The 20,565-nt window shown below is 38.3% G+C and overlaps 1 long non-coding RNA gene across 1 annotated transcript; it reads left to right on the forward strand.

Annotated features, from left to right (window-relative positions):
* The first annotated feature begins 1,850 nt into the window (after nucleotides 1-1,850).
* Nucleotides 1,851-13,463, forward strand: LOC122135731. The gene is made up of 3 exons (XR_006153659.1): nucleotides 1,851-2,015; nucleotides 13,186-13,210; nucleotides 13,389-13,463. It is a non-coding gene; the product is annotated as an uncharacterized LOC122135731 (long non-coding RNA).
* Nucleotides 13,464-20,565: the final 7,102 nt, after the last annotated feature.

Here is a 20,565-nt window from a genome sequence, read left to right on the forward strand (position 1 = left end):
TTGTTGTTGTGGGAAAAATAGGAAAAAATGAAAAGGTAAACGGTGCATTGTTTTGACGAGAAAAAGAATGACATTTGCGCATTAACGAGAATAGAAAGAAATATACTTTATTGATAAAGCTTTATTGAATTACAATGTAAAAAAAAAAAACTTGAATAAACAATTGCTGGGAATTATGTGCGACACAGACACGTTTGCTCCTGTCTCCTCAATTTTTCATGTTTTTACAGGGACTTTCTAATCTGCCAACATTGCCTTCTGCACGGGGCCTGTAACAGAAGCTCTGTTGAGAATATGTTAGTGTTGCGAGAACCAAGTTTTGTTGACCGCAAAAGAAAACCAATGTTGGCTTAGATCAAAATCCTCCGACATTTTTCTTTACAAATCCTTGTTTTGTACTTCTAATTCATGACCGGGGTTTTGTTTTGCTCTCTCCTCTGCACTTCTGAATTAGTCACTTCTCATCGGCATTTACGCTACGCCTGAATGCTACGTCATCCGCTGGAACGGCGTTTTATTGTGATTGTGCATATCACAGTTAGCTGAAACTAGAGATTATGATTTATAAAGTTTTACATACAAACACATCGATTCACTCCAGAAGGCCTTTATTAACCCCCCGGAGCCGTGTGGAGCACTTTTTATGATGGATGGACGCATTTTTTTGGGCTTCAAAATCTCAACCAACATTCACTGCCATTATAAAGCTTGGAAGAGTCAGGATATTTTGTAATATAACACTGATTGTATTTTTCTGAAAGAGGACATAAACCTAGGATGGTAAACCATCCCTTTAATATCTGTTAAAAAACGTTCTTCATGGATCTTCATGGAATGAGTTTCCACGGCCAGTGCATGCAAACCTCACATGACCAAGTACAATGCCGAACCTGTAAAGCACACCACCACTAGACTCTGGAGCAGTGGAAACCTGTTCTTTGGAGTGATGAATCTCGCTTCTCTGATTGACAGTCTGATGGGTGAATCTGGGTCTGGTGGATGCCAGGAGAACGTTACCTGCTTGACTGCTGTAGTTTGGTAGAGAAGGGATAATTGTGTGGGGCTGTTTATCAGGGGTTTTCCAGGCCCTTTACTTCAAGTGAAGGGAAATTATAAAGCTTTAGCATATCAAGACAATTTGGATGATGCTATGCTTCCAGCTTTTCAGTTTAGGGAAGGCCCTTTTCCATTCCAGCATGACTGCATAAAGCAAGTTCTATAAGGACATGGCTGAATGAGTCTGGTGTAAAAATAATTTGACTGGCTCACACAGAGCCCTGACCTCAACCCCATCGGACACCTTTGGGATGAACTGTAGTGGAGACTGCGAGCCAATCCTTCTCGCCCAAAATCAGTGCCTGACCTCAGAAATCTGGGTGAAAATATGACCTCACAATTCTCAATAAATGAACAAAACATCCCATAAAAATGCTCTAAATCTTGTGGAAACCTTCTCAGAACTGTAGAAGCTGTTACAGATGCTAGCTTAATAATAATAGCTTTAATACATTTAGTATTTTATTTACAATTAATACTTCAAAATTGAAACATGACATTAAAATAGTGATGCTGTTGCATTCTTCATGGTGGGATTATGCAAATCTTTAATATAATAGTTCTCTTTGACCAGTGTTAGGAAGTTTTCAGTATTAACTAGAATACAGAAAATTTAAAAGGAAGCTTTATTTTCAGCTTTCAGTTCTGGGGAAATAGTGAAGTGATGAGTTTTGTGTTAATGCTTGTTCTGTTCAGCCGTGTGAAGCAGACGTGGAACATTAACACTATTCAAATTAACAGTAACATTTAACCCCAGTGCCAGCTTGAGCAAGAGCTCACAGCTCTCACATCAGTGCTCACTTTGTTTGACATGGACCAGTCAGTTTAATGAGGTTGTAGAGTAGTTCATTGTTGAGAAAAGTTGCAGAAAACTTCAGAATCCATTAGATAACATGGCACACCCTTCTTTTAAAACTGTATGTAAAGGCACAGCACTTCTGTTCTTTGTCATTCTTCTGGTAAGATGCCTTATTTATTTTTCATATTGCAAATGTATTTGTATGATGACTGATTTACAAATAGTTCACACTTGAACCCACTTGTTGATGTGATCTGAACTGATGGTGTTACTCTTGTGTTTTTAAAGACTTCCCTGCTAAAAGGTTATATTTAGTCGCTTTATGGCCAAACAGATGTTCAATTAAATTCTATATTTTTATTTATTTAATTGATTAAATAAGGTGGCGTTTATTTCAAAGAAAGGAAGAAGAAAAAAATATCTAAATTGCATAATGCAATTATGTTCATACACTTAAGTAGGGCTTAAATGTGCACATTTAAGGCTAACAGAGGTACAAAGCAAAAATCATAGACTCAACCGAAGTTCAGACAGTTCAAATACTTATGTTTACATGAATTCAGTGGTTTTCAAAACAGATAAATGCATGTTGGATGACTGTATTAGCTATGCTTATCAGTTCTTTAGCATGTAAACTCAACTTAGTTAAATATATTTAGAGTTTAACCTACTAAATTGTTAGATTAGTTATCCATGTGTGTTACTGTATGTTATCCAAAGCCCTGTTAACAGTCAGGAGAGTTTGCACATGAACTTTATCAATAACTCCATAATAAAGAAACCAGTGGTAATCTGCGGCATGACTTCATATACTTAAATAAGACTGCAGTTCGCTGTAAACATTATTAAATTGCTAATAGTTGAACACTGTCCCACTTACCATAGTTGCTTGCTGAGCAAAGTCTGTCCGTGGTCTGTTTTCTCTCCGTGCCAATTCTACTTTCAGAAAAGTGCATATACTGCTATTACCAGGCTTGTGTAGTGTAAATGTAAATTTTTTTTTAATGGATCAGTTGATTGATGACAAAAGCAAGTAACACATTAAATTAAACGAGACATTTCTAAGAAAGACTTAAATTGTATTTTCTTTCAAATAGACTCAAAAAGAGAAAGAGAACATGTTTGATGTTAATGGATTATGATGGTTTTACATATTTAGTAAATATTTAATTGATAGTAGGAAGAGTGTTTTAGAGGTTTTTCCCCTCTCTGAGTTTTTCTCAGTAATCTAACTGGCTCTTTGTTTGTAACAAGGAAATTGGTTTGGTGATGTCATTAATCATATTGTAATATTTTAAAAAGCATATTTGGAGCAGAGCATGTCAGTGTTTGTTTGTATTCGTTGAGCACACATATTTGTTGAACACACACATACAAAATCCGTGGAAAAAGGTGGGTTGCTTTACGGCACTTGTACAGCTATCCGCTGTTATTACAAACATGATATATTAAGGACTAGAACTTTATATTAACATTTATAATTTAGCAGATGCTTTTATCCAAAGTGATTTACAAAAATTAACCATGATTTTTTTTTTTATAACTACAATTCTACTACAAATACCACAGTTAAACTACAGTCATGTACAGAGGCTTTGGAGGCGATTTTGAATGTTGTTGTTTTGCAAAGTTTGCTGCTTAAGCTGTTTTGTTCATTTGCATTGTTTTTAGATTTTCATGTAGAGTTATCAGATGATCTTTAAATAATTGCTAAAAGCTTCTTTAGCCAAAAAATAAATAAATAAATAAAGATTGAAAAATATTTCCTGTTTTTTGATCCTGACACAAAATGACCAGCTAACATTAATTGATTAATCATATCTGCAGCAGTAAATGTGTAAGTGTGAATTAGTACTAGTCAGGTAAAATCACTATCATACTAATTAGATTGTAAGAGCAGACTGATTGCTATAAAAGGAGAGAAGCACTTCCAATCATTGTGTTCTTAGCAAGGGTTACCTCCAAAGAAACACGTTTAGCCATCATCTATTTGCATCAAAATGGCCTCACATGCAAGGAAATTGCTACAAAGAATATTGTACCTGAAAGAACCATTTACCAGATCATCAAGAACTTCAAGGAGAGAGGTTCGACTGCAGTGAAGAAGTCTTCAGGATGTCCCAGAGTGTCCAGCAAGCACCAAGGCCATCTCCTCCCGAGGAGTAAGCTATGGAATCTTGCTCAGGAATGGAAACAGGTTGGTGTGAGAGTATCTGCATGCATAGTGAGGCAAAGACTTTTGGACAACAGCCTGGTGTTATGAAGGGCAGCAAAAAAGCCACTTCTCTCCAAGAAAAATGTCAAGGACAGACTGAAATTCTGAACGAAGTACGAAGATTGGACAGCAGAAGACTGGTGCAAAGACTGGTATTTTCTCTGATTAAGCTCCCTTTCGACTGTTTGGGACATCTGGAAAATCGATTGTTCGGAGAAGAAAAGGTGAAGGCTACTATGTCAAGAGTAGCCAACAGTGAAGCATCCTGAAACCATCCATGTGTGGGGTTGCTTTTCAACCAAGGGAGTGGACTCTCTCACAATTGTGCCCCAAAACACTGCCATGAATAAAGAAGTGTATCAAAATGTCCTGCAAGAGTGACTTCTTCCAACAATCCTTGAGCAATTTGGTGATGATCCGTGCAGTTTTCAGCATGCTGGAGCACCATGTCACAAAGCAAGAGTGATAAAGAAGTGGCTCGAAGATCATTACATTGAAATTTTGAGAACTAATAAGGCAAGAATGGATCGCCATCAGTCAGGTTTTGGACCAGAAGCTTTATCCAGAATGCCAGAGCGAATTGCAGAGGTTATGAAGAAAAGGGTCAACACTGTAAATATAATATATATATATATATATATATATATATATATATATATATATATATATATATTTTTGTCAATAAAAACCTTTAAAACTTATGATATGCTTATCATTGTTTTTCAGTAGACCATAGAGACGTGGAAAAATAATCTACAAATACTGAAGCAGCAAACTTCTCAAAACACAAAATGGTAACACTTTAGAATAGGGAACACTTACTCACAATTAACTACGACTTTTCCCTCATTAAATTCATAATTTGCTGCTTATTAATAGTTAGTAAGGGATTTGTTCATATTAGGTATTGGGTAGGATTAGGGATGTAGAATAAGGTCATGTAGAATAAGGCATTACTATGTGCTTAATTAGTACTAATAAATGGCTAATATTCTAGTAATATGCATGCTAATAAGCAACTAGTTAAGAGACCCTGAAATAAAGTGTTACCCACAAAATTTATGTCTGCCAAAACTTTTGGCCATGACTGTAGGTTAGTGTAACCATTATGGTTATCAATAATCCATAATAAAGAAACCAGTGGTAACCTGCGGCATGACTTCATATACTTAAATAAGACTGCAGTTCACTGTAAACATTATTAAATTGTTAATTGTTAATAGTTGAACACTGTACCACTTACCATAGTTGCTTGCTGAGCAAAGTCTGTCCGTGGTCTGTTTTCTCTCCGTGCCAATTCTACTTTCAGAAAAGTATATATACTGCTATTACCAGGCTTGTGTAGTGGTAAATGTAAATTTTTTTAATGGATCAGTTGATTAATGACAAAAGCAATTAACACATTAAATAAAGCGAGACATTTCTAAGAAAGACTTAAATTGTATTTTCTTTAAAATAGACTCAAAAAGAGAAAGAAAACATGTTTGATGTTAATAGATTATGATGGTTTTACATATATAGTAAATATTTAATTGATAGTAGGAAGAGTGTTTTAGAGGTTTTTTCCCTCTCTGAGTTTTTCTCAGTAATTTAACAGGCTATTTGTTTTGTGACAAGGAAATTGGTTTGGTGATGTCAATAATTATATTGTAATATTTTAAAAAGCATATTTGGAGCAGAGCATGTCAGTGTTTGTTTGTATTCACTGAGCACACATATTTGTTGAACACACACATACAAAATCCGTGGAAAAAGGTGGGTTGCTTTACGGCACTTGTACAGCTATCCACTGTAATTACAAACGTGATATATTAAGAACTAGAACTTATTTGTATGTACATTTATAATTTAGCAAATGCTTTTATCCAAAGTGATTTACAAGTGAGCACAATTCCTTAAAAAATTAACCATGTTTTTTTTATAACCACAGTTTAACTACAAATAGAGTGAGTATGGAAAGTATTCACACCCCCTTAAATTTTTCACTCTTTGTTATATTGCAGCCATTTGCTAAAATCATTTAAGTTATTTTTTTTTCCTCATTAATGTACACACAGCACCCCATATTGACAGAAAACACAGAATTGTTGACATTTTTGCACATTTATTAAAAAAGATAAACTGAAAGATAGCAAAATAATTCCTGGTTTTTTTTTGATCCTGACACAAAACGACCAGATAACATTAATTGATTAGTCATATCTGCAGAAAATGTGAAAGTGTGAATGAGTACTAGTCAGGTAAAATCACTATCATACTAATTAGATTGTAAGAGCAGACTGATTGCTATAAAAGGAGAGAAGAAGCACTTCCAATCATTGTGTTCTTAGCAAGGGTTACCTCCAAAGAAACACGTTCAGCCATCATCTCTTTGCATCAAAATGGCCTCACATGCAAGGAAATTTGCTACAAAGAATATTGTACCTGAAAGAGCCATTTACCAGATCATCAAGAACTTCAAGGAGAGAGGTTCGACTGCAGTGAAGAAGTCTTCAGGATGTCCCAGAGTGTCCAGCAAGCACCAAGGCCATCTCCTCCCGAGGGGTGAGTTATGTATTGTTTCTTGGTAATGGAAACAGGTTGGTGTGAGAGTATCTGCATGCATAGTGAGGCAAAGACTTTTGGACAACAGCCTGGTGTTATGAAGGGCAGCAAAGAAGCCACTTCTCTCCAAGAAAAATGTCAAGGACAGACTAAAATTCTGAACGAAGTATGAAGATTGGACAGCAGAAGACTGGTGCAAAGAGGTATTTTCTCTGATTAAGCTCCCTTCCGACTGTTTGGGACATCTGGAAAATCGATTGTTCGGAGAAGAAAAGGTGAAGGCTACTATGTCAAGAGTAACCAACAGTGAAGCATCCTGAAACCATCCATGTGTGGGATTGCTTTTCAACCAAGGGAGTGGACTGTCTAATAATTCTGCCCCAAAACACTGCCATGAATAAAGAAGTGTATCAAAATGTCCTGCAAGAGTGACTTCTTCCAACGATCCTTGAGCAATTTGGTGATGATCCGTGCTTTTTTTTTTCAGCATGCTGGAGCACCATGTCACAAAGCAAGAGTGATAAAGAAGTGGCTCGAAGATCATTACATTGAAATTTTGAGAACTAATAAGGCAAGAATGGATCGCCATCAGTCAGGTTTTGGACCAGAAGCTTATATCCAGAATGCCAGAGCGAATTGCAGAGGTTATGAAGAACAAGGGTCAACACTGTAAATATATATATATATATATATATATATATATATATATATAGTTGCTGAAACACCAGAACGCTGTTATAGTTTTTGTATTTGTTAAATTTTTAAACTTATGATATGCTTATCATTGTTTTTCAGTAGACCATAGAGACGTGGAAAAATAATCTACAAATACTGAAGCAGCAAACTTCTCAAAACACAAAATGGTAACACTTTAGAATAGGGAACACTTATTCACAATTAACTATGACTTTTCCCTCATTAAATTCATAATTTGCTGCTTATTAATAGTTAGTAAGGTATTTGTTAATATTAGGTATTGGGTAGGATTAGGGATGTAGAATAAGGTCATGTAGAATAAGGCATTACTATGTGCTTAATTAGTACTAATAAATGGCTAATATTCTAGTAATATGCATGCTAATAAGCAACTAGTTAAGAGACCCTGAAATAAAGTGTTACCCACAAAATTTATGTCTGCCAAAACTTTTGGCCATGACTGTAGGTTAGTGTAACCATTATGGTTATCAATAATCCATAATAAAGAAACCAGTGGTAACCTGCGGCATGACTTCATATACTTAAATAAGACTGCAGTTCACTGTAAACATTATTAAATTGTTAATTGTTAATAGTTGAACACTGTACCACTTACCATAGTTGCTTGCTGAGCAAAGTCTGTCCGTGGTCTGTTTTCTCTCCGTGCCAATTCTACTTTCAGAAAAGTATATATACTGCTATTACCAGGCTTGTGTAGTGTAAATGTAAATTGTTTTAATGGATCAGTTGATTAATGACAAAAGCAATTAACACATTAAATTAAGCGAGACATTTCTAAGAAAGACTTAAATTGTATTTTCTTTAAAATAGACTCAAAAAGAGAAAGAAAACATGTTTGATGTTAATAGATTATGATGGTTTTACATATATAGTAAATATTTAATTGATAGTAGGAAGAGTGTTTTAGAGGTTTTTTCCCTCTCTTGAGTTTTTCTCAGTAATTTAACAGGCTATTTGTTTTGTGACAAGGAAATTGGTTTGGTGATGTCAATAATTATATTGTAATATTTTAAAAAGCATATTTGGAGCAGAGCATGTCAGTGTTTGTTTGTATTCACTGAGCACACATATTTGTTGAACACACACACATACAAAATCCGTGGAAAAAGGTGGGTTGCTTTTACGGCACTTGTACAGCTATCCACTGTAATTACAAACGTGATATATTAAGAACTAGAACTTATTTGTATGTACATTTATAATTTAGCAAATGCTTTTATCCAAAGTGATTTACAAGTGAGCACAATCCCTTAAAAAATTAACCATGTTTTTTTTATAACCACAGTTTAACTACAAATAGAGTGAGTATGGAAAGTATTCACACCCCCTTAAATTTTTCACTCTTTGTTATATTGCAGCCATTTGCTAAAATCATTTAAGTTAATTTTTTTTTTCCTCATTAATGTACACACAGCACCCCATATTGACAGAAAACACAGAATTGTTGACATTTTTGCACATTTATTAAAAAAGATAAACTGAAAGATAGCAAAATAATTCCTGTTTTTTGATCCTGACACAAAACGACCAGATAACATTAATTGATTAGTCATATCTGCAGAAAATGTGAAAGTGTGAATGAGTACTAGTCAGGTAAAATCACTATCATACTAATTAGATTGTAAGAGCAGACTGATTGCTATAAAAGGAGAGAAAAAGGGAAGCACTTCCAATCATTGTGTTCTTAGCAAGGGTTACCTCCAAAGAAACACGTTCAGCCATCATCTCTTTGCATCAAAATGGCCTCACATGCAAGGAAATTGCTACAAAGAATATTGTACCTGAAAGAACCATTTACCAGATCATCAAGAACTTCAAGGAGAGAGGTTCGACTGCAGTGAAGAAGTCTTCAGGATGTCCCAGAGTGTCCAGCAAGCACCAAGGCCATCTCCTCCCGAGGAGTAAGCTATGGAATCTTGCTCAGGAATGGAAACAGGTTGGTGTGAGAGTATCTGCATGCATAGTGAGGCAAAGACTTTTGGACAACAGCCTGGTGTTATGAAGGGCAGCAAAGAAGCCACTTCTCTCCAAGAAAAATGTCAAGGACAGACTAAAATTCTGAACGAAGTATGAAGATTGGACAGCAGAAGACTGGTGCAAAGAGGTATTTTCTCTGATTAAGCTCCCTTCCGACTGTTTGGGACATCTGGAAAATCGATTGTTCGGAGAAGAAAAGGTGAAGGCTACTATGTCAAGAGTAACCAAACAGTGAAGCATCCTGAAACCATCCATGTGTGGGATTGCTTTTCAACCAAGGGAGTGGACTGTCTAATAATTCTGCCCCAAAACACTGCCATGAATAAAGAAGTGTATCAAAATGTCCTGCAAGAGTGACTTCTTCCAACGATCCTTGAGCAATTTGGTGATGATCCGTGCATTTTTCAGCATGCTGGAGCACCATGTCACAAAGCAAGAGTGATAAAGAAGTGGCTCGAAGATCATTATTTTTTTTGCCAGTATACCATAGAAACGTGGAAAAATAATCTACAAATACTGAAGCAGCAAACTTTGCAAAACACAAAATGGTAACACTTTAGAATAGGGAACACTTACTCACAATTAACTACGACTTTTCCCTCATTATATTTATAATTTGCTGCTTATTAATAGTTAGTAAGGTAGCTGTTCAGTTTAGGTATTGGGTAGGATTAGGGATGTAGAATAAGGTCATGTAGAATAAGGCATTAATATGTGCTTAATTAGTACTAATAAATGGCTAATATTCTAGTAATACGCATGCTAATAAGCAACTAGTTAAGAGACCCTGAAATAAAGTGTTACCCACAAAATTTATGTCTGCCAAAACTTTTGGTCATGACTGTATAGTTAGTGTAACCATTATGGTTACTTTGTGGTAACCAAAGTTTTTTGGTTTTATTAGTAAAACCATGGTTAATTTTCATAAGGGATAGAAGCAATCAAATCATCAAAAGAGCAACAATATATACATCAAGTCAAGTCACCTTTATTTATATAGCACTTTAAACAAAGCAGATTGTATCAAAGCAACTGAACAACATTAATTAGGAAAACAGTGTGCCAATAATGCAAAATGACAGTTAAAGGCAGTTCATCATTGAATTCAGTGATGTCATCATCCAGCTCAGTTCAGTTTAAATAATATCTTTGCAATCATTTGCAATCAAGTCAACGATATCGCTGTAAATGAAGTGTCCCCAACTAAGCAAGCCAGAGGCGACAGCGGCAAGGAACCAAAACTCCATCTGTGACAGAAAGGAGAAAAAACCTTGGGAGAAACCAGGCTCAGTTGGGGGGCCAGTTCTCCTCTGGCCAGATGAAACCAGCAGGTTTTTTTTAATAATACATGAAAAGAAAACAAATAGCTGGAAAAGAAATAGGATAGAGAATGCTAGGGTCAGGGTTTTGTCACTTCGGTCTAGTTTATTCGTGTTTTTGTGACAGAGCCCTGACACTCATGTCATGTCTTATTTTCGAGTGTGCTCGAGCCATGTGCTCTCTTGTCTGTGTGCCATGCTTCTTGTTTTATGTTGGGGCATTGTGTTCAGATCCTGGCACTCATGTCTTTTTCAGTTTCGGTTTCGAGTCTGGCTTCGATGTTCTGTCAGGCTGTGCACTCTTCTGTGTGTATGTTATGTTCTATGTAGCATGTGGTTCGTGTTCGGCCATGTGCTTTCATGTTTTGTCTTGTACCGTGAAGCACGCAGCTTGTGTTTTCATGGGCTGTGTGCTTTCATGTTGTCATGTTTTGTGTGAACTTTGTTTATGGGTGTTCTCGTTAGCTGTGCGTCCGTGTCTTGTTTTGTTAAAGCATATGGCTTGTGATTTGTTTTGTTGGCCATGTGCTTGTGTTTTGTTTTGTGTAAACACATGGCGTTTCTTGTTTGTTTCCATATGCCATGTGCTCTCATGTCTATTGTCTAACCCTGCCTACATTGTTACCTGATTATTGGTTCATTTGCCCCACCTGCCCTCCCTTGTTACCTGCCTTGTTTGCTCCCTATTTATTCTCCTTGTGTTTGCAGTCCTGTGCTAGTTTGCCATCGTATGTACCCTCATGGTTTCCTGTCTTGTCCTCCCAAGCCTTGCCGGTCTCTTTCCCCTACGGGGTAGTTTTTGTTTTTGTTTTATTTTGTTATTAATAAAAGCTCTTCAATTCTGCAAAATTGAGTCCTTGATTCATCCCTACACACCCAACCCTGACAGTTAATGATAGAATGTCAAAAAAAAGAAGGATGGAATATAAATACAATAGAGAGTGCTAGTGTTAGAGGGTCAAGGTTTTTTCTTTTAAATGAAAAGAGAACAAGTAGATAGAATAGAGAGTGCTAGTTTTAGAGGGTCAAGTTTTTATAATAAACAAAAGAAAAAAATTAAAATAACAGAATTAGAATAGAGAGCGCTAGTGTTAGAGGGTCAAGTGTATATAGAAGAGATATGTCTTTAGGTCACATAAGTCTATAGTAGTGAATACAGGTAAAGGGGTGCTGAGTCAGTGGTTTTTTTGTAGGCAAACATCAACATCAATGCGGTCTGTGAAATTCAGCTGATCATCAATCACAACTCCAAGGTTCCTGGCTGTCCTGAAAGGTGTTATGGCTGATGTGCCTGGCTGGATGGAGAAATTTTGATGGAGTGTTGGGTTGGCTGAAACCACAAGCAGTTTTATCTTTGGCAAAGTTGAGCTGAAGGTGATGGATTGAAGAAATGACTGTTAGACATGCTGAGATGCGAGCAGATATCATCGGATCATCAGGATGGAATGAGAGGGAGAGCTGGGTGTCATCAGCATAGCAGTGATATGAAAAGCCATGTTTCTGAATAGCAGAACCTAGTGAGCCATGTAGACAGAGAAGAAAAGTGGTCCAAGAACTGAGCCCTGTGGCACCCCAGTGGCTAGATGTTGCGACTTGAACACCTCACCCCTCCAAGAATATCTTGAAGGATTTATTTGAGAGGTAAGACTTAAGCCACTGAGATGCCCTTTGCCATGAGGGTTGACAGGAGGATCTGTTGTTTAACCATGTCAAAAGCAGTGGACAGATCCAGCAAGATAAGTATTGAAGATCTGGAAGCCACTCTTGCCAGTCTTAGGGCTACAGCAACCAAGAGCAGGGTAGTCTTGGTTGAATGTCATTTCTGAAGCCAGACTGGTTGCTGTCCAGGATATTGTTCTTTGGGAGAAAGGCTTGTTTAAACACAGCTCATTCAATTGTTTTGTTTTTGTCATTGTTTTTGCATTAAATGGAAGAAGTGATACAGGTCTTTTGTTTTCAAAAAGTGCACTATTAAGAGTGGGGTTTTTTAATTAGTGGGGTTATCCAAGCCTGTTTGAATGCTGAGGGAAAGACGCCAGTGTGAAGGGATGTGTTAATGATGTGAGTGTGTGCAGGTACAACTGAAGTAGAAATGGCTTTAAGGAATTTATTGTAAATAAATGCATTTTAACTGTTTGAAAATAATATTTATTTTTACATTTATTTGAAAGTGCACATTCACTCTTAATGTAAAAATTACATTGGCTAAATTACAAATTACACAAATGTTCAGTTCAAATAGCTAAATTTTACCAAAAAATAATCTAGTTTGCATCATGGTTTATCACTGTCTGTCATTTAACACTTCTTTTGGAAAACAGCTGTTGGATATGTCATGTTTAACTGTAGCCACATCTAAACTCCTTCACCATTAAAACAGAGGCTGATGAATAATGGTCCAGTCACAATTAGTTGGGTCTTATTTTAGACCAACAATCCAGTCAGATCCAAGTGAAATCTGAATTTGATTTTTAATAAGCCCAATGAAAGTCATTTTTGTGACCTAGACTCTAATTTTTTAAAAATCTTTCAATTATGCACTTTGTTTCTCTCCATAGGAATTGACTGCACAAACTCATACAGGTCAGTACTAACATTTACAGTCACATCCTGAAAATCAATCATTATAACATTAAAATGGTCATGTCCTTATTCTTTTATTATTTTATTTATAATATATTCATTTTATGAACAGATGCCCTTGTGAGCTTGTCAGCAAAGACTGTTTAGTAAATGTGATTTTATTTCTTCATATGTCCAGATATCACATCACTCCCCGTCATTTCAAACATTTCTTCAACTAAGTTTGAAACATCTCCTCAAACTCCTCCTACAAGTGAGTAATATTCCTGTCACAACTGTGTAAACACTTATAGCTGTATTTTGTCAAACATCAGCACCTACCAGCTAGGATTAATATAGACGGAAAATTATGACATTGCAATTGGGAAAAGTTAATTTATGCTCTTTACAGTTGTCATATCTTCCTCGATTAATCATTCTTTAATACAGAATTTCATTGCACACAAAAATATTCTTTTAAGCAGCCCGACAGCCCTTTGCAGCGGCCTCTGAAGCATACAAATGGCTACTCTGTTTGTATGAAAAGACCAGAGCACTCAATGTACACTCTAAGAGCCCTAACTGGCCAGAGTGGATTGGGACCCTGCTCACCATCTGCAGCAGGAAGTGCTTGAAGGGTAATCACCTGGGCTGCATTAACTTGGGGAACTAAATTTGGTTCTTCCAGAGCAGGACCACCAGGAGGACTGAGCAGCAGACTTCCCTTACCTGTCTGATGACCTGAGAAAGCAGGGCAATTGGGAGAAAGGCGTACAGGCGAGAGCTGGGCCAGTTGTAAGACAGCACGTCCCGCTGCATGCAGAATTAAGTTGGGCAGTGAGAGTTGTCTTCTGAGGCTAAGAGGTTGACCTCTGCCCTCCCGAAGACAGACCAGATTTCCTGAACTGTCTGAGGAGGTAGTGTATATTCCCACGGAGCTACATTGCCTCTGGACAACATATCTGGGCCCAGCTCTGATTGAGAGGAGTTTGCCCAAAATAGGAGGCGTCGAGCCATCCTGTAAACGGAACATGACCTGAGACCACCTTGGTGGTTGATATAGGCTATCACTGTTGTGTTGTCTGATCTGACAAGGATGTGGTGCCCCTTTAACGTTGGCTGGAAGGTTTTCAGGGGCAGAAAAACTGCCATCATCTCGAGACAGTTGATATTGAGGGGCCACTCATGGATCGACCAGGAGCTGAACGCCAGACGGCCCTCTAACAGGGTGCCCCAACCCGCGTTGGAGGAGTCTGTTGTAACTATCTTCCTCCTGGAGGTCAGTCCCAACAGCACGCCTGGTTGGAACAGGCGAGAAGTTGTTCAAGGGGCCACAGCTTTGACACAGTGATGGGTTACCCTGACATAAAACCGGCCCAGGCACCAAGGGGAAGTGCGTATGCTTCTTCCTCAGACGGGGGCTCTTTGACAGCAACGAGCAGAGATGAGCTTCTTCCTCCTTCTTCATTATCTTAGCCCAGCGTCAGCGAAGAGATGATCCTTGTCGCTGAAGGAGAATATTCTGATGAAATGTCGTTCCGAGCTGACCATTCTGGTGGGCTAGAGCTCCACTGGTTTGTGCAGCTACACAAAAATGAACAAATCAAGCTTCAGTAATGTTGTAAACAGGAGTTTCCCCATACACAATGTGAGAGAACGTTCCAAAGGGAACTACTAACACTTCCTATCACATCACTGGTCTGACTGCGGGTGTCAATTACACATTTATCATCACAAGTGTTGCAGCAGATAAATCAACAGAACAAGAATCAGTGGTTACCTCAAATTATGCTAGTATGTTTTACACTTTTCTGACTCCTGGAGCACAGTACACATTCAGATTGTTGGACTAAACTAAACGGCCAAGGCTCCCGTTACTGTATAGAATATGAAAATAACAATGTGACTGCTGAAAACACCTCCATTGAGATAAATTATCTGACTCCTGGAGCACAGTACACATTCAGAGTGTTTGCAGTTGCAGCCAATCATGTGAACCAGGGAGGACAGCCAGTCAGATTTCACTGTATACCAGTAAGGCCTCTGATTGGTTGTTTAATCTGAATGAATCTTCTAGACCTTCAGTCAGCTCACATTTACTTGCCTTGAGCAAAAACTGTACAGCAACATCTTAAGCACCTACAAATTCTACAAATGCTTTATGAATTCCTAATTGTATCGGTCTCACATGTTCTAACTCCATCTCTCACCAGCATTTATTATTTGTCCTTCTCTTCCCACACAGAGCCAGATGTGATCAGGAATCTCAGAGTGTCTGAATTCACAACATCATCTGTGATTTTGAGATGGGATGAACCAACTGGAAATAGATCTTTGTTTAGAGTTCAGTGGACTGGTGATCAAACAAATGCAACTACAAACACCTCCTATCACATCAATGGTCTGACTGCTGGAGTCAATTACACATTCTGCATCACTGCTGTGGCAGCAGATCAATCAACAGAAGGAGAAATGTTCTGCATCTCACAAAATACCAGTATGTAAAATTATGAATTATCTGTCACCTTCCTTTTTTGGTTATAGTATTGTATGTAGTTCTCGCTGATTTGAGATGCCAATTTGCAACACCACACATTTAAAAATGGCAAAGAAAACAAGATTGTGCCCAGGGTATGAATAAGTTGGCTAGTGGCCTACAAATAACCTCAAATTGAACAATATGCATCTTATATAAAGTAACATTCACATAAACTATAAAAAAGTGAGGCTCTGGTTCCCAGAAAAAAAAAATAGTTTGCAACATTCCCAGCCTATGAAAAAAAAATTAGGGCCTTTATAATATAAGATATAAGAAGTCCTCTCTCAATTACAAGAAGATTAAAACCCTAAATAACACTATAAACAATAAAGCCAGGGATAAAAAGTATTTTTATATTTATTGCCATCAGTGTCAGAAATTAACTAGTGAATGACAAACCTTCATAATCCAAGTTAAGACCATCGATAGGTGGTGGCTAGTCTTTGTGTTGCTCAATGAGTCATTGAGTTATCCATCGAACAGGTTAGTTCAAAACAAAACACTGATCCATTCAGTAACAAAGCATGTGGCTGTCTACATTAATGAGGCACTGAATTACTCACTCATCCAATTCGTTCAAATACTCAGATTCTTTTGGAACGTAACACTAAAGTGTGCACTTGTGCTTGGAGTCAGTTCTGATAGTGTTATGAAAATTCAGAACAAAACATTTTATGTTTTGAAGTGAATTCAATTTGTACTCAATATTAAAGAAATAACTTTAGCATGTTGTAGGGGTGTAACGATTCACTCGTTTTATCGATGCATCGATTACAAACCCTGACGATGCATATGCATCGATCTTTAAACATGATTTTTCAGTCGTGAATCGCCAATTTCTTGGAGGTCAGTCCCAACAGCACGCCTGGTTGGAACAGGCGAGAAGTTGTTCAAGGGGCCACAGCTTTGACACAGTGATGGGTTACCCTGAAAAAAAACCGGCCCAGGCACCAAGGGGAAGTGCGTATGCCTCTTCCTCAGACGGGGGCTCTTTGACAGCAACGAGCAGAGATGAGCTTCTTCCTCCTTCTTCATTATCGTAGCCCAGCGTCAGCGAAGAGATGATCCTTGTCGCTGAAGGAGAATATTCTGATGAAATGTCGTTCCGAGCTGACCATTCTGGTGGGCTAGAGCTCCACTGGTTTGTGCAGCTACACAAAAATGAACAAATCAGGCTTCAGTAATGTTGTAAACAGGAGTTTCCCCATACACAATGTGAGAGAACGTTCCAAAGGGAACTACTAACACTTCCTATCACATCACTGGTCTGACTGCTGGAGTCAGTTACACATTCTGCATCACTGCTGTGGCAGCAGATAAATCAACAGAAGGAGAAATGTTCTGCATCTCACAAAATACCAGTATGTAAAATTATGAATTATCTGTAACCTTCATTTTTTGGTTATAGTATTGTATGCAGTTCTCACTGATTTGAGATGCCAATTTGCAATACCACACATTTAAACATGCCAAAGAAAACAAAATTGTGCCCAGGGTATGAATTAGTTGGTTAATGGCCTACAAATAACCTCAAATTGAACAATATGCATCTTATATAAAGTAACATTCACATAAACTATAAAAAAGTGAGGCTCTGGTTCCCAGAAAAAAAATAGTTTGCAACATTCCCAGCCTATGAAAAAAAAAAAAAATAGGGCCTTTATAATATAAGATATAAGAAGTCCTCTCTCAATTACAAGAAGATCAAAATCCTAAATAACAATATAAACAATAAAGCCAGGGATAAAAAGTATTTTTATATTTATAGCCATCAGCCATTTTATCAATGCATCGATTACAAACCCTGATGATGCATATGCATTGATCTTTAAACATGATTTTCAATCGTGAATCGCCCATTTCGGACATTAATTGATTTAAAAAGCTAAGAATCAAATGAATCGCAATTTCTATATCAATTCAATGCTTTCAAAATATATACACATTAAATTACTACCAGCACGAATTAATGGAAACCTTGAACAGTGTTCGTGCCTCACATCTCTCCTTCACGCGCTCCACTGTTTACCGCCCGTGACTGTCACAGGATTGAGCTTGAACTCCGTTCGTCTCACTGACACATTTTTTGAGCAGCTGATGTGTGATCTCTCCTAAGTACTCATGGCCAGTAATGCTAAAGTGAAGTAGTTTTACTTATCTGTAGTTTCTCAATGGCTCTCAGCATCTTACCGACGATGTTGCCTGAGCAGTCGAATGCTGCGTATTTATTGCATGGACGGAGCAGAAATGTAAGTATCTAAAGCATACGCACAGTTCCATTGAATGATAAATGTGTTTTAACAATGTTGTTGAACCAGATGTATGAAGGAAACTGTTAAAATAGCCACAGCATTAACAACAACCTTGAAATAAGAGCCCAAGGTTTATCTGATAATCAGATGCATGAAAGTAGTGTTTGCTACTATATATATATATATATATATATATATATATATATATATATATATATATATATATATATAATCTTTCAGAATCATCATATGTAGATGGAGAGGAAAAGTTAAATACTATAGCATTTTATTTTATGAAAATGAAATAAAGAAGTTTTCGCACTGAAAGAGAAGTGATCTCGCGCTCATAGAACTTAAGACGTGCCAGGCTATATCTGAAGCTAAGCTGAACCATAAAGGCTGCTGTGTAATTTGCCCCCTGGCTAAGCATTTAAAGAATTTAGGGGAAGCATTTAAATAATCCTGTGAATGCACTTAAAGAATGCAGAATTGAATCGTTATAATCAAATCGAATTTAATTGTGAATTGAATCGAACTGAATCGTTCTAAATTTGTAAAAATCATTCTTGAATCGAATCGAAAACCTATGAATCGTGAATCGAATCGAATCACTGTCTACCCAAAGATTCACAGGCCTAGCATGCAGTCTAAAATGAAAGTTATGACTGCTAAATAATTAGATATACAGATAGGTGTACTATGAACATACTATACAGATGGATTATGTAACAGTGTATGTACACTATAGGCAGAAACTATGCACATATGAACATCATTTACACTAGTGCAATGGACAGTAAAGTGCATAGAAAATATTTCAGTGTGCAAATGGATTACTCAGTATTCTGGATGAACAGAGAGTAGTGCAAGTAATAACATGTTTACTGTTTTTGCTTGTTTGTAAATAAATAAATCAGATGTAGTGATGAGGAGGGGTGAGGAGTCTGTCTGTGTGAGGGGGGGGGGGCGTTGGGGGGGTGTCAGAGGGCAGAGTTCAGTAGGGAGACAGCTGTAGGGAAAAAACTGTTCCTGAATCTGCTGGTTCTTGTCCGGAGGCTCCTGAAGTGCCTCCCGGAGGGCAGGAGGTTAAACAGTCTGTGATGCAACTGGTCAGGATGCTCTCGATCGCACACCGGTAGAAGTTCACCAGGATGGCTGAAGACAGCTGGTTCTTCTTCAGTGTCCTGAGGAATAAGAGGCGCTGGTGAGCCTTCTTGACCAGGCTGGAGGTGTTTGTAGTCAAGGACAGGTCCTCCGAGATGGTGGTTTCCAGGAACTTGAAGCTGGAGACACGTTTAACAACCATCCCGTTAATGTGGATGGGGTCGTGCTTGCTTCCTTTCTTCTTCCTGAAGTCCACAATGAGCTCCTTTGTTTTGCTGGTGTTAAGGAGCAGGTTATTGTCAGCACACCATGTGGCCAGGTGCTGTACCTCCTCCCTGTAGGCAGTCTCATCTTTGTTTCTGATGAGGCCAATCACCGTGGTGTCATCTGCAAACTTAATGATGGAGTTGGATCCATGCACAGGCTTGCAGTCGTGGGTGTAAAGGGAGTAAAGGAATGGGCTCAGCACACAGCCCTGTAGTACGCCGGTGTTGAGTGTGATGGTGGTGGAGCAGGTGTGGCCTGACCTAACATGCTGAGGTCTGTTGATCAGAAAGTCCATAATCCAGTTGCAGAGGGAGGTGTTAATGTCCAGGTCTCCAAGTTTTGTGGTCAGCTTGGAGGGAATGACAGTGTTAAATGCTGAGCTGAAGTCAACAAACAACATCCGTACATATGTGTTGTTATTGTCCAAGTGTGTTAGTGCAGAGTGCAGCACTGTGCATACTGCATCCTCTGTGCTCCTATTTTTACGGTATGCAAATTGGTGTGGGTCCAGTGTGGGTGGGAGGCAGTCTTTGAGGTGTGCTAAAACCAGTCGCTCAAAGCACTTCATAATGAGGGGTGTGAGTGCTATGCGGCGGTAGTCATTTAAGCACATTGGGGAGGAGTGTTTCGGTTTTGGCAAAATGGATGTGGACTTAAAACATGTTGGCACAGTTGCTTGGGTGAGGGACAAGTTGAAAATGTCTGTGAAGACCCCTGCAAGCTGCTCAGCACATGCTCTAAGCACACGACCAGGAATGCCATCCGGGTCAGCAGCCTTACATGCGTTGATCCGGCTCAGTGCAGTGTGGACATCTGTTGAGGTGAGTTTGAGGGGTTGGTGGTTTGCTGAGTGTGTGATTTTGGTGGCCGTCTCCTTGCTGTCGCTGTTGAAGCAAGCATAAAAGTCATTTAGTTCGTTAAGGAAGGAGACGTCTGTGACCGTTGGAGTTGCTTGACTTGTAGTCACTGATGACCTGGATGCCCTGCCACATGCGTCGGGGGTCAGAGTTGGAAAAGTGTTCCTCTACCTTCAGCTTGTAGCAGTACTTGGCCTTTTTGATGCCCCTTTTCAGGTTAGCCCTGGATTTGCTGTAGGCCTGAGCATCATCTGACCTGAAGGCAGTGTTGCTGGCTTTCAGCAGAAGTCACACCTCCTTGTTCATCCATGGCTACTGATTAGGGTATGTTGTGATCTGTTTTTCTGTTGTAACATT

This window comes from Cyprinus carpio, chromosome A25 (assembly GCF_018340385.1).
Source record: "Cyprinus carpio isolate SPL01 chromosome A25, ASM1834038v1, whole genome shotgun sequence".
Classification (NCBI taxonomy): Eukaryota; Metazoa; Chordata; class Actinopteri; order Cypriniformes; family Cyprinidae; genus Cyprinus; species Cyprinus carpio.